Source organism: Salvia miltiorrhiza, chromosome 6 (genome assembly GCF_028751815.1).
Source record: "Salvia miltiorrhiza cultivar Shanhuang (shh) chromosome 6, IMPLAD_Smil_shh, whole genome shotgun sequence".
NCBI classification, from domain to species: domain Eukaryota; kingdom Viridiplantae; phylum Streptophyta; class Magnoliopsida; order Lamiales; family Lamiaceae; genus Salvia; species Salvia miltiorrhiza.
The window spans coordinates 22,191,632-22,207,202 of record NC_080392.1 but is presented as its reverse complement, the minus strand read 5'-3'; positions in this window follow the sequence as shown (position 1 = coordinate 22,207,202).

Genomic DNA, 15,571 nt, shown 5'->3' with positions numbered 1-15,571 from the left:
TGATTTTTCATCCAACACATCAATTCCTACACTATTCCCTACACTATTCCACCTTCCTCTCAACGCATCATTACTGCAGAAAATTTTCAAAGCTGCAATATCTTCCATGCAATCCAAAAAAAAGCCCCAATTTCAGGAGCAGATGATCACGCCGAGAGCAAAGTTTTCAAAGGCGGCAGAAGAAAAACACGCCAATATCCACAACTTTCAAAAGCTGCAGATTTCCATCGTCTGCAATCCAAAATCTTCAAAGATTCTACAGTAATCTTCTCCAAATTTCAACCATCTTAAATTCCGTTGTCTGCGGAAGCTCCTCTATATAAACTCACAATTGTCAGTTCAATACTCATCACTTTCACTCCCGCAAAAGCAATACTCCATTGTATTGAAAACTCTTAATTTCTTCATTGCAAGAGCTCAAGTGAGCTCCCTTCGCCGGGCCGTTTATTCGCCGACCGGCCACTAGGCTCTGAACCGAGAACGTGTACTCGTTCCTCCATCTTCAGGCTACCAAATCCAACAATCGAAAGGCCGAAGCCTTCTCTGTTTTTCCCTGATCAAAGACCGCAATATCCTTCGGCGGCCAACGTCGAATTCCCGACTTAGCCACCGGCCAACTTACGGCTTTCGTTTCTCACTATCCTTACGACGAAAAAGGATCGAGAAACCACCGTTGTGTAGCCTGATCTACCTCGCACGAGGAAGACTAAGTCGTAGACCTTCGCGGCTAAACACCATAGCGGAACGACGACCAGAAAACCCCCGACGAACAACTTCCATTAGTGCTCACTTGGACAAGGGTAAGTTGACGCCCTTATTTCGATGCATTCCCGTTTCTATTATATTATGGGAAATTTCTGGGGTATAGATGGGAGTGTGGTGAATATTTGTACAACGTTTCATGTTATTTGAACTTCGTTTACTACCCTTTTAAAATTTGAGAAGTCTACTGCCAGTATCTGCTGAAACTGTCGTGAGGCAGATGATTAGGTTAATTATTTCACTAACCATATGTTGATATTTAGCTCTCAAATTTTTATTGTATGAAGATATATGTGTTAGCTATCGGCTTATAAAATTTTAGGTTATTCCGGTAACGTTTGCTATTTTTTCAAAAATCTGGACTTTCAGTTGGCAGAAACTGCCGAATCTGGTAGGCGATGGGAAAATCGCTATATCTCTTAAACTACTTGGAGTTTTTCAACATACTTTTTTTATTATTAAACTAGACTCAAAGAGGTTTCTATTGATATAAAATTCGACTCCATACGAGTTCGGAGTAAAAGCAGTTTATTAGTTGAAGTTGAATCTATACAGTTTTGTTGAGATGGAAATGATTCAAAATAATTCCTATTAAGGATTTTAAAGTTTTATTGTTGATAAAATATCACTTTTAGTTTATAAATGAGCTATTGATGTGTATATATATATATATATATATTGGTGATTGACATTATTAAATGGGGAAAAGGAAAACGTTTTATGTTTATAGAATTATTCTTTATTTATAATAGATAAATAAATGAATAATATAAAATGGAATTTCCTACATCCTCAAAGGTACATGAAGTATTTTGATAAAGGAAGAACGATTGTATATGAGTTAGATATAGTCGTTTAAGGAAATATGGGTAGTTAGAGAAATGAGTGAATAGTGATTCACTGCATTTGTTGTTATCTTTTCTATTATTCACTCGAACACATGTTTTCGTGTTATTAAAGGTTCAAATAAACAAAAGCGTCTGAGTAACCTATCGCGCTAAGGAAAGAGAATCATTGTCTTAAGTAGCAAAACACTGCAATCAGGTGGGCATTACTTTTACTATACGTATATAGAGATCCCCTGCGTGTCGTAGGCCTCTTATACGAATGAATGCATGAGATGATCTAACTGTTAATTTCAGTTTCATATATATATCAAATGAGTTTAAATGTTACGTTCAAGCAAGTTATTTCATGACAAAATCTTTGAGTTAAAGTTATTTCAAGTATTGTCTTGCCATAAAATGTTTAAATTTTAGTATGATATCTATCTGCTTTGGCTTTGCCAATGATGCAAATCGAATTCGGGTCTTGAGCAGTTGATAGCTATCCTGCCAGGGCTAGTGTACACCAGTGACCGTGAGTCATCTAGCGGGTTGGCCGGTCAAGTGACCGTGAGAGGTGGTCACCTCTCCGGCACACAGTTCCAGATATGATAGATTACAAGAGAACTTAGACTGCAGTCGAACTTTAAGAATCACAACTGAATTTAGTAAGCTTGGGCCTTTTTAGCGAAAAACCCCTTGTTGTACTGCTTATGATGGCATGACAATTTAAATATTTACAAAGCATGTTATATTTCATAGTAGGCATATGTGCCCACTGAGTATTTTTATACTCAGCCCTGCATGTATTTCTAAATATGCAGGTTGAGCAGCTGATGGAATGGAATGATGTTGAGCGGGTGTTCCTTTGACATTTCAAGAAATGTAACCTTGAGTATACATCTTCATATGTATATCTCACACGTTTTCCGCTGCAAAACACTTTAATTAGAATAACTCTATGTTATGAAGTTGTGACACGTGTTATTGGGTAACCCACCTTAATCAGTTCTCCTTCATGTGTATGTTTTATAAGTATCCAAATGATCATATATGATCCTAGCATCTTATCTATGAGTGACATTCTCATATACCTTAATGTTAAGTAATTGTCCATTTCCATTTCTTATTGTTCACCCCAAGTCATAACCCCGGCTAAATTGCCATTAAGGGTTGCGGGCTGTGACAGAGTGGTATCAGAGCGGTTCGTTCGCTCTGGCCCTAGAAACCTTATTCTAAAAGAGTCGAGTCTAGTTTGATTCTTTAGACTTACATGGGTTTATATGGCACCGCTCAACACTCCATTGCATCGTGCTCAATCAAGGAAAGAAGGTAACTGTAGTTCAACGTGTTAAAGATGTTATTGTTCTAAGATGTTTTATGAATATGTTTATGTAAAGAGCATGCTATGATGAAATGTTGAATGTTTTGCCTTTCATGGCATATTTTCGCAATCTATGATGTTATGATCAGACGAATAATAGAAAAATTGACATATGTTTTCCCAGAGAACATAGATTGCTATAAGTTGCATGATCACAATTTCAAAAGAACATAGACTACTAGGTTAGTAGGATATCTCTACAATCTAGATTCTTAAGGTGATGATGTAGAAGAATGAAAGAGAACTTAGAGCATTTCAGCTCCCTCAAGAAAACAATGATTCTTTTGAACTACAAAGAGGAATTAAAAGATATGTACGAGGTAAAAGAAAAGCACAAAATGACGATACGCGACGAATTCAAGGTAAACGTTGCATCAAAGGTTGAACCATAGTCTCTACGTTCGAATGTTCAAGTGCGACGGAACTTCGAATCAACTTTTGCTACACGATAAATTTTAAGAATAGTGTGTTTTGCCTGTGTACGTATGTCTGTGTGTATATGTCTTAAGAGAGGTTTGGGGTTTGAGATCAATAGGATAGGGAACCTTAAGATAAGTTTAGTTGTCATGATGAGCTTATGTTATGTTATGTTATGTATAGTATGTTCATGGCTCTCCAAGTTCGGGACGATGTTTCCCGTGTGACTGGGAGGTGATGATGTTGGACCTGGCCAGTCCACATGATCCAAATCTCAGTAGACGTCTTTTGGGTTGAAAACCCATGTGTTGCAACTTTCGGTTAAAAAGCCAGATGGGTTCTTACTCGAGGTCATTTCGTTCGACCTAGTAGTTAATCATTTCATACCCTATGGTCATTCTTTTGATTCTCTTGAACAATTTCTACAACACCTTGCTTTGATGTTGTGTTGAGTTTGAGCCTTGCAACTCGTGAGTTGTCATAATAAGATCCCCTTGTTTGATAAGACCAAGAAGTGTTAGTCTACCGATATAGTATACTACCCAAACTATGGCTTCATATAATTGTGTCTCATTGTGATTAATTTCCTTAGCCTTACTTGAAGTGGACGTGTGGTATGAAGGTGAAGGGAAGGGAATTAGTGTATAGGTTTAGGGGGGGACAAGTATTAAATGGTGAATAGTATTTGGTCTCCAATCATCCTTCCTAAGCAAGACAAATTCACTTCATTTTCCTCATTTTCTTCACCATTCGGCCACTCTCAATTTCTCTCCCTCTCTTCCGATTTTGCTCCAAAAGATCACCATAGATGAATCACCAAAGCTTCCAAGTTCACCTCAAGATCAAATCCTCCACCAAATCAACATAAACACCTTTCAATTCTTGAAGATTTCAAGAGGACCGTGGGGTTTGGTTTGAAGAGTGAGAAAGGAAAACTTTGATCTTTGTTTAATCTTGGGTAAGTGATTCTTATTTTTATAGATCTAGATTGTATGATGTTATGCCTTGAAATGTGAAAGTTCGATGGAGTTTAGTTTACCCAAAATTGGGAACTTTTTAGTCAATGGTTAAGATGATTAATAGATGATGAAGATGAGTCCATGAGATGTATATGATGATGATTGATGGAGTAAATTGAGTATATGATGTCAATTGATGATTTTGATATGAGTTAGTTTAATAAAATTAGGGATATGTGTATCTATGCTCTAATTTGTAAATTGATGGGTTATATGTGAGATTAATTGGCTAAGATTGATAGATCTATGAATGGATTAAGGTATCACGTGTGTTTATTAAATTTCAAAGAGTTTACTTTAATAAAAATTAGGACTTTTTGCCTATGTGTTATTTAAGTGATTTTGGCTTAAGATATATGTATTTGAGCATGATATTAGTGTATAATTATGTTTGAGTAAGTCTTTTGTTGGCTAAGAAAATTTTTGACTTAGTTTAGTATGTATGAGTTTTTGAGTTTTCATATTTTGAGAAGTCGATGATTGATAAAATGAGGTCTAATTGCTTTATGACCATTATGTGAAAGTTTGTCATGTTTTATTAAGAGTTTTATGATGATACATGAAGTTTCATTAGAGTTTAGTTTACATGATAAAAGAGAATCTATATGTGTATAATGATTTATATGATGAATGAGATCATGTTTGAGTATTTGAGTAATTTTGAGCACGAAAATGAGAAGAGAATTTTAATGATGCGTTCGTTGAAATGTTTTACTTGAGATTTGAGGTTATGATGTAAGAAGAGAGTCAAGATTGAGTATTATAATGTGCTTGAATGTTTTCAAGTGCTATATGTGTTTAAAATGAGCTTTGATTGGTTTTCTTTGAAGGGATGTTGAGTTGAGCATTTAAGAGTTTGAGATGAGATTTTGGTGAATTTCGTAGGCCTACTGACCTACTGTGATCGACGGTTTTTAGATGTCTAATAGCTTTGAAAATTTTATAGCAAATCCCTATATGAGTCTTAAGCACACCGGTAAAATTTCAAGTCATTTGGACTTTGTTTACTATTTTTATAAAATACAAAACCTAAACTGCACATTACTACCGAGAATTTCAGAGAACAGAAGAAAGAGTCATTCATTTCAGTAGCTTCCTGTGTGATCTAGATTTCAAACTTTTTATGGTATTAACCTTATAGTGTTAGCTAGATATCCACCAAAGTTGAGCCCAGTTTGACAACGTTTACTATTTTTTTAAAAAATCCAAGTTTTCGATTGCTCAAAATTGCCGAATATGGTAGACTGTAGTAAAACAGTCATATCTCCTACAATACTTGGAGTTTTTGACTCTACTTTTTTTTATATGAAACTAGACTCGAAGACCTTTCTTTTGGTATGAGTCTCGAGTCCAGGAGGTGTCGGAGTCAGAACAGGTTAGATTTTGAAGTTGAGTCAGTGTAAAAACAGAGCATGTTTTGATAATGTTTGATTGTGTTTTCTTATGGGCCTTAGGTGATTGTGTTGTCTATGTGTTTGAATGAGATTAGACGAGCCTTATATAAGAGACAAATCGAGACTTGGAACCATGATTTTCTTGAAACCTATCCTTGAACTTAAGGATTTGAGATGAGTGGAGAGTTTATATAGAGTTGAGTAAAGAGATAGAATATGAGATAGAGCATAAGTTTCCTTTCATGTCTCTGATAATCATAAGTTTTTGATGTCGAGTCTAGAATAGTATCTCTAGACTTCTAAGAATGTCAGTAACCCTCAGCTCGCCGTCACACTGCCGCAACAAAGGTACGATAATAGTTTCAAAAATATACATATATGTATTTCAGATGTTATGAAAGTTTTTCAAGAAAATGTGCGCCTTATGTTTACGATGCTATGTGAATGCTTTTTGTCGTGTTTGGGACTACCCGAACCCATAACGACTCAATGAATGTATTTCGTGTTTGGGACAACCCGAGCCCTTAACGAATCAATGTATGTATGTATGTATGGTCGAGTTAGATTCCTTGAATCTTTTCGGCATAAGCAAAGTTTTCATGAAAGGGACATTAAATGTCCATATATGTTAAGGTTTCAAAAGAAACAGAAGTATGTATGTATGAATGAATGAGAAAGCTTTATGTTGTCGTTTTAGGCTAGCTGCCTATACGATTAGAATGATGAGTCCTCTTACAAACCGTTTGAGTACCACCCAAGAATGCTTTGAGAATGTTAATCGTGATAGCACCGCTTGATCGATTTAAGTAAAGACTGGTAAGATAGAAATGTTTAACATAGAGATGTTACAACATAGAGGCAATGCCTTAAGACTAAGGATTCACTTGAGTTATTTCAATAGCGGTGAGATTAAGTTTTTCACATAAGAACTTATGTTGCTTATGATTATGATGTTAGTCGTGATAGCTTGGCTAGAACAACATAGAATGGACTTTCATGGAAGTAAGTGCTTTAAGTTAGAAGTTGACATAGAGCTTTATAAGAGATAAGAAGTTGACATGATTGGGGGCGAAGCTCCCATTTGACTGAGTGATTCATTGTGCTGAGTCTGGCCAGCCCATATAACTAAGATCTCGGTGATTGTCAATTAGGAGTTTGACCTTGAGTAGGGCGTCATCCCAATGTATAGACTCACACTATGTAGTTGTCACAATAAGATCTTATTTTTCCACGATAAGCACAGTAATGACTAGAATGACTTGGTTTGCTGTCAGTTCTCGAAGTACTAGAAGGTGATATTCTCACAAATAGAAAGATACACTAAGCATCAACCTATCTTTTGACCGACAGTCGGTAGAAACAAAGCAACTTCTGGAATCCCAAGTGGAGAACCAGGGCAGATAACTAGTATGATAGAGTTTTCAACAAAATGTCAGGACGTGATCCAAATGTGGTGGACACTTATGAGAAACGCGTGAAGGAGTTCGCAAACGAATGGCGTCATGAGATATTCAATTCCCCTACCAAGCCAAAGAAATATTACGTAAGAGCAACCAACGAGCAAGACTCTCACCATCAAATCACTGCTACCAAGGGAGAATAGGAAGATTCCGACACAATCTGGATATACACCACCTCAAGATGTGGTGAAGGAAAGAAAATGGAATGAAGAAAACAACAGAAAATTCGAGAATAGAAAAAGAACTTTAGAATAAGACTTAAGATCCAACCCAGCCTCAGAGCCAACAACCTCACACTAGAAGGGTGATTGTTTCGGCTAAAGTGTCAGAAGCTCCATCAATAGGAATGTTCAAAGGAAGCAAGTATTTGTTTTAAACTTCAGAGAACTTGAGCACTATGTCTCATTAGCCCCAAAGTTGAATTACTTGACTTATGACTTAGAACTCGTTGTGGTTGTGCACGTGTTGGAAATTTGGAGATACTATCTCTACGGAGTTAAGTGTGAGGTCCTTATAGCTGACAAGAATTTGAAGTGCTTTTTCGAGCAAAGAGATTTCAATGTAAGACAACAGAGACGATTCGAATTAGTGAAGAATTATGATGGTACCATCAATTGGAAATTAAGAGAAGATGTTTCACCACTAAATATGAAGAATTGATTGGTGATTGCCTTATTCAGTTTAGTAATTGTTCAGCATCCAGAGACAATATCAAGCTGTGTAGTTGCATTAATAGTTAAGTGTGAATTGCGGGAAAGGATTATGAAAGCATGAAATGAAAATGGATATTGGTGAGAAAATGTGTCTCGCCTCAAGAATAAGAAAAACGAAAGGATTCACGAAAGTCAGGAATAATGCACTAATGGTTAGTGGAGGATTGTGGATGTATACACTGAATATTACGTCTCGCAGTTAAGAAAGTATGTGATTAAGAAAGATGAGATAGTCCAAGCTCAGGGCTTAAGTTATGAAGAGAAATCAGTTTAGTGACTAGATTGCAAGGTTCAAGTGTTACGAGGCAATAATGTTGTTCTCGTCATGTAGTGGAACCATCACAGGATGGAAAAGGCTACAAAAGAGATGAATGAAACGAATGACTAGTATCACAAGCTAGAATACCAGGTATGCAAATTTCGGGACGAAATTTATTTTAAGGGGGGTAGTATGTAATGCCCCGCTCTTTTAAATACATATTAGATTAAATATGTGCATTAGTTATAAAATTCTTTTAATTATTTATTGTGATTATTTTGTTCAGATAATATTATTTCAGCAAAAGTCTTTATAAGAGATACAGAGCTGCGATTTAATATTCAGTCATGAATCAAACCAATAATTAAATTATTGGTTTAGCTACACATTTGAAACTTTGCATTACCAGTTGATTGAATCAATAGCATTAGAAATTTTACATTTATAACCGATTTCATAAATCGTGTTATTTAAATCAAATTGCTAGAATTATAATTTGAGATCATATGCATAATAATTTTATTATTTCGCGATATATGTGTTAAGGTAATAAGTCGCGAATTAATTCCGACTTTCACGTATTAAATCTCAAGATTGAGGATTTAATTTATATAAATACGACGAGTATTTATTAAACGAAAATTGGAGAATTATTACAGGAACTAGGAGAAACTAGATCACGGCAAATCAAAATCCTACTACACGTATGTCTTGATTTTTCATCCAACACATCAATTCCTACACTATTCCCTACACTATTCCACCTTCCTCTCAACGCATCATTACTGCAGAAAATTTTCAAAGCTGCAATATCTTCCATGCAATCCAAAAAAAAAGCCCCAATTTCAGGAGCAGATGATCACGCCGAGAGCAAAGTTTTCAAAGGCGGCAGAAGAAAAACACGCCAATATCCACAATTTTCAAAAGCTGCAGATTTCCATCGTCTGCAATCCAAAATCTTCAAAGATTCTACAGTAATCTTCTCCAAATTTCAACCATCTTAAATTCCGTTGTCTGCGGAAGCTCCTCTATATAAACTCACAATTGTCAGTTCAATACTCATCACTTTCACTCCCGCAAAAGCAATACTCCATTGTATTGAAAACTCTTAATTTCTTCATTGCAAGAGCTCAAGTGAGCTCCCTTCGCCGGGCCGTTTATTCGCCGACCGGCCACTAGGCTCTGAACCGAGAACGTGTACTCGTTCCCCCATCTTCAGGCTACCAAATCCAACAATCGAAAGGCCGAAGCCTTCTCTGTTTTTCCCTGATCAAAGACCGCAATATCCTTCGGCGGCCAACGTCGAATTCCCGACTTAGCCACCGGCCAACTTACGGCTTTCGTTTCTCACTATCCTTACGACGAAAAATGATCGAGAAACCACCGTTGTGTAGCCTGATCTACCTCGCACGAGGAAGACTAAGTCGTAGACCTTCGCGGCTAAACACCATAGCGGAACGACGACCAGAAAACCCCCGACGAACAACTTCCATTAGTGCTCACTTGGACAAGGGTAAGTTAACGCCCTTATTTCGATGCATTCCCGTTTCTATTATATTATGGGAAATTTCTGGGGTATAGATGGGAGTGTGGTGAATATTTGTACAAAGTTACATGTTATTTGAACTTCGTTTACTACCCTTTTAAAATTTGAGAAGTCTACTGCCAGTATCTGCTGAAACTGTCGTGAGGCAGATGATTAGGTTAATTATTTCACTAACCATATGTTGATATTTAGCTCTCAAATTTTTATTGTATGAAGATATATGTGTTAGCTATCGGCTTATAAAAGTTTAGGTTATTCCGGTAACGTTTGCTATTTTTTCAAAAATCTGGACTTTCAGTTGGCAGAAACTGCCGAATCTGGTAGGCGATGGGAAAATCGCTATATCTCTTAAACTACTTGGAGTTTTTCAACATACTTTTTTTTTATTAAACTAGACTCAAAGAGGTTTCTATTGATATAAAATTCGACTCCATACGAGTTCGGAGTAAAAGCAGTTTATTAGTTGAAGTTGAATCTATACAGTTTTGTTGAGATGGAAATGATTCAAAATAATTCCTATTAAGGATTTTAAAGTTTTATTGTTGATAAAATATCACTTTTAGTTTATAAATGAGCTATTGATGTGTATATATATATATATATATATATATATTGGTGATTGACATTATTAAATGGGGAAAAGGAAAACGTTTTATGTTTATAGAATTATTCTTTATTTATAATAGATAAATAAATGAATAATATAAAATGGAATTTCCTACATCCTCAAAGGTACATGAAGTATTTTGATAAAGGAAGAACGATTGTATATGAGTTAGATATAGTCGTTTAAGGAAATATGGGTAGTTAGATAAATGAGTGAATAGTGATTCACTGCATTTGTTGTTATCTTTTCTATTATTCACTCGAACACATGTTTTCGTGTTATTAAAGGTTCAAATAAATAAAAGCGTCTGAGTAACCTATCGCGCTAAGGAAAGAGAATCATTGTCTTAAGTAGCAAAACACTGCAATCGGGTGGGCATTACTTTTACTATACGTATATAGAGATCCCCTGCGTGTCGTAGGCCTCTTATACGAATGAATGCATGAGATGATCTAACTGTTAATTTCAGTTTCATATATATATCAAATGAGTTTAAATGTTACGTTCAAGCAAGTTATTTCATGACAAAATCTTTGAGTTAAAGTTATTTCAAGTATTGTCTTGTCATAAAATGTTTAAATTTTAGTATGATATCTATCTGCTTTGGCTTTGCCAATGATGCAAATCGAATTCGGGTCTTGAGCAGTTGATAGCTATCCTGCCAGGGCTATTGTACACCAGTGACCGTGAGTCATCTAGCGGATTGGCCGGTCAAGTGACCGTGAGAGGTGGCCACCTCTCCGGCACACAGTTCCAGATATGATAGATTACAAGAGAACTTAGACTGCAGTCGAACTTTAAGAATCACAACTGAATTTAGTAAGCTTGGGCCTTTTTAGCGAAAAACCCCTTGCTGTACTGCTTATGATGGCATGACAATTTAAATATTTACAAAGCATGTTATATTTCATAGTAGGCATATGTGCCCACTGAGTATTTTTATACTCAGCCCTGCATGTATTTCTAAATATGCAGGTTGAGCAGCTGATGGAATGGAATGATGTTGAGCGGGTGTTCCTTTGACATTTCAAGAAATGTAACCTTGAGTATACATCTTCATATGTATATCCCACACGTTTTCCGCTGCAAAACACTTTAATTAGAATAACTCTATGTTATGAAGTTGTGACACGTGTTATTGGGTAACCCACCTTAATCAGTTCTCCTTCATGTGTATGTTTTATAAGTATCCAAATGATCATATATGATCTTAGCATCTTATCTATGAGTGACATTCTCATATACCTTCATGTTAAGTAATTGTCCATTTCCATTTCTTATTGTTCACCCCAAGTCATAACCCCGGCTAAATTGTCATTAAGGGTTGCGGGCTGTGACAGCAAAACACCGGTGCAGGCAGAAGGTTACCCTTCCCTTAGCCTTGGCCAGAAAAACTCAACAAAACAAACAAAACACACAAAAACGAAACAAAACAAAAGACACAACAACTAAAAGAAAACTAGCAACCTAGGGAGGGTGATAATTCAAGGGGCAGGTGCAGGCGGGTACCTGAACCCTTGGTGCTTGAAGAAGGCCAGAAGGGCCTTTTGGGTTGCAGCCAGCACAACCTGGGTCTCCACAATTCTGGACTCAATCCTGTCCAGCTGGTTCTCCTCGTCCTCTGACTCCGATTCTTCCACCTTCTCTTTTCCTTTGCCCACAGCAGGGCTTTGGCCTTCGGCCGCTGAAACTTCTCTCTTCTCTGGGTTGGTAAACTTGAGTACACCGCGATCCATCCTCGCATCCCTCATACGGATCAAAGCCTCAATGTTGAGCATTTCTGCCTCAATCCAGGTGTTCCCTTCCTCAATCTCGATCTCGTTCAGTTGAGCAAATGCGGTGGTGAACTGGATGCATGAGAGCCTCTGATTAGGCTTGCTGATGATGGACTCTATATGCTCGATCAGGAAGGCTCCGAAGTTGAGCTTCACCTTGCTGTGCATTGCCCAAAGGATGTAGAGATCCTTCTTGGACATTGCATTCCCACTGTCCAGTTTGCCAAAGAGGGAGTATGAGAGGATGCGGTGGCACATCCTCAGGACAGAATCGCGGATTCTATGCCCCTTGATCTTTTGGGTCTTGAACTGCCCTCCATCGCCGATGTTTGCCCACATGACATCCCATTCTTGTGCAGTGAAAGTTGGAATTCCTTTCTTTGCGTCCTTGTACTCCTTCTTCTGTAAATCCTTCAGCTTCACCATCCCCAAATTGAGGTTTACCTCGTTCATAGACATATCTCTGGTCTCCCCCTTCATGGAGAAGCTCATGCCCAGAGGACCACAAGTTGGGTTGATGTCCACCTGCATTGAGTCGAAAACCTCCCTCACCACTTCCTCATACGCGTGCCCTGGCCACTCCAAAAATTCCGTCCATCCGATGTTGGCAAAGTACTCCTTTATCCTTCCCACTACGCCCAATGGCTCCAGCGACTCCATATTTGGGATCTTGGGCACACCAATCCCCTTCGTCGTCTTCTTCCTGCTTCTTGGGGCGGACGCCGGTTCTCCTTTGATCATCCGGATTGGGGTCGGAGCCATCACTTTCCTCCTCCTCTTGGCTGGTGTCTCCTCTGCCTCTTCACCGGATTCTCCCTGCTCCTCTTGTAGCACTGAACCCGAAGGCTCATTTCTCTCGTTTGACGAATCTTCGGCCGGCGTGGCCGATTTCTCGACCGCCGGCATCTTTCTCTTTGGGGCGGAGGGAGTTTGCTTCCTTTTAGATGGCTCTTCTTCGCTTTTCCTCGCCATTTCCGGTGTGGCCTTGCCCTTGCCTGCGACTGCATGTTGTTCATCGGTGCCGAGGGTTGGTACGTCTATCTCCGCCGTGAGTTGGTCGATGACGTTCTCATCCACCGACGAGGGGCTCTCAGCTTGCGGCAGGGTTTTGGACGATGGGGTTGGTGTGGTTTCCATTGGAAAAGGTTTCGGACATGGGGTTTTTCTCGAAGTTTTGGATTTTGGTGGTGTGGGGCTTTCTCCGGTGAGGTCAATTTTTGTGCCTTGGGGGATTCCTCTGAATTTGTTCTTTGGTCTTGTGGAAACCATGGTGGCGGAGTGGTGGTTTTGTATGATAAGGGCCGAGAAAGGGGGGTAGTGATTATGGAAAGTTGGATAGTTTAGGGTAGTGACGTCGTGGGTAGAGGTTTTAGGGTTTTGGAAATAGGGCTGACAACTGTCACTTGATGTGACGCGCGTCAGGCAGTTTCAGCCGTGTCTTGCCCGAGAGCCCCTCTCGCCTTTGGATCAAACGTCCCTCTTTTGGACTGCTCTTGCCCAAAACTGCTTCCCTTAATTCCTGCACAACTAAATTCAAACCCCCGCGAGAGCGGGAAACTCAAACAGGCCCACTGCTGTGGGCAAAACCTAGTTCATAGGCAAACAAAAAGAAAACACAAACTTGCGAAAAGAAAGAAAAACTCAAAACACCAGGTTACCTCCTGGCCAGTGCTCTATTTATCGTCCTGAGCATGACGTGGTACCTCCAAATCAAACCAGGTGGTTTGTGGTTGGTGAGAGATCTAGTTCCTCCCCAACGTTTGGTTCATGCCCATAATAGGCCTTCAGTCTTTGTCCATTCACTTTGAACACTGCTCCTGACTTTGGACTCTTGACTTCGACGGCTCCATTTGGGAATTGGGTTTGTACTTCAAAAGGTCCGGTCCATTTGGTACTCAGCTTGCCTTTGGCAAATTTTAACCGCGTTTGGTACAAGAGTACCTTTTTCCCAAAGCTGAATTGCTTGTTTGTGATCAGGGCATCGTGACTTTTCTTCATCCTTTCTTTGTAGAGCACTGCATTGTCGTATGCTTATCTTCTGATTTCCTCAAGCTCTTGGATCTCTAGCCTCCTTGCTTGCCATGCCTTGTTCTAGTCATAGTTCACCTTATTGACTGCCCAAAAAGCCTTGTGCTCCAGTTCTACCGGCAGATGACATCTCTTGCCATACACCATTCTATATGGTGACATTCCAAATGGAGTCTTGTATGCGGTACGATATGCCCATAAGGCATCTTCCAGCTTTAAACTCCAGTCCTTCCCTGTTGGGCCAACGGTCTTTCGCAGGATTGTTTTGATAATGCGATTTGATAGTTCTGCCTGACCATTGGCTTGTGGATGGTAGGCTGTTGAGATCCAATGTTGAACGCCATATTTTTTGAACAAGTTTTCGACCGAGAAGTTGCAAAAGTGGGATCCTTGATCGCTGATGATTGCTCTGGGCACACCAAACCTGCAAAAAATATTAGTTTTCAAAAAACTCACCACTACCTTTGAGTCATTCGTCGGGGACGCCTTTGCCTCCACCCATTTGGAGACATAATCCACCAAAAGTAGGATGTACAAGTTTCCTCTTGAACTGGGGAGGGGTCCCATGAAATCCATTCCCCATATGTCGAATATCTCCACGGGCATGATGGGAATCATGGGCATTTCATTCCTCCTGGTTATGTTCCCTTCTCTTTGGCATTGTGGGCAGTTCTTGCAAATATTATAACTATCCTTGAAAATTGTTGGCCAGTAGAATCCACATTCCAAAACTTTGGCTGCAGTCCTCTTGTGCCCAAAATGTCATCCACACTCCTTTGAGTGACAAAACTCTATGATGCTTCTTTGTTCTTCTTGCGGGATGCATCTCCGTAGCATTGGTGCCCGCATTGCTTCCACAAATATGGTTCGTCCCAAATGTACTCCCTACTCTCATTGGCTAATTTCTTCTTCTGGGCATAAGCGTACCCGGAGGGCACATATCCAGAGCATAGGTAATTGCACAAGTCTGCATACCAGGGGTCTTCCTTTCTTCCTTGGGCATAGAACAATTACTCGTCAGGGAACATCTCTTTGATTGGGTCCCTTTCTTCTTTTCTCACAATCCTTCTTAAATGGTCGGCCACTTGATTCTGTGCTCCAGCCTTATCCTTAATTTCCACGTCGAATTCTTGCAAAAGTAGAACCCATCGGATCAATCTGGGCTTTGACTCCTTTTTGGCCAAAAGGTACTTCAGGGCCGCATGATCGGTGTAGACTGTGGTCTTTCCTCCAAGCAAGTAGGACCTGAATTTCTCGAAGGCAAACACTACTGCCAACATCTCCTTCTCTGTTGTGGAATAATTGATTTGAGCTCCATTCAGGGTTTTTGAGGCATAGTAGATGACATGACTTTCCTTCCCCCGCTTTTGCCCAAGAACTGCC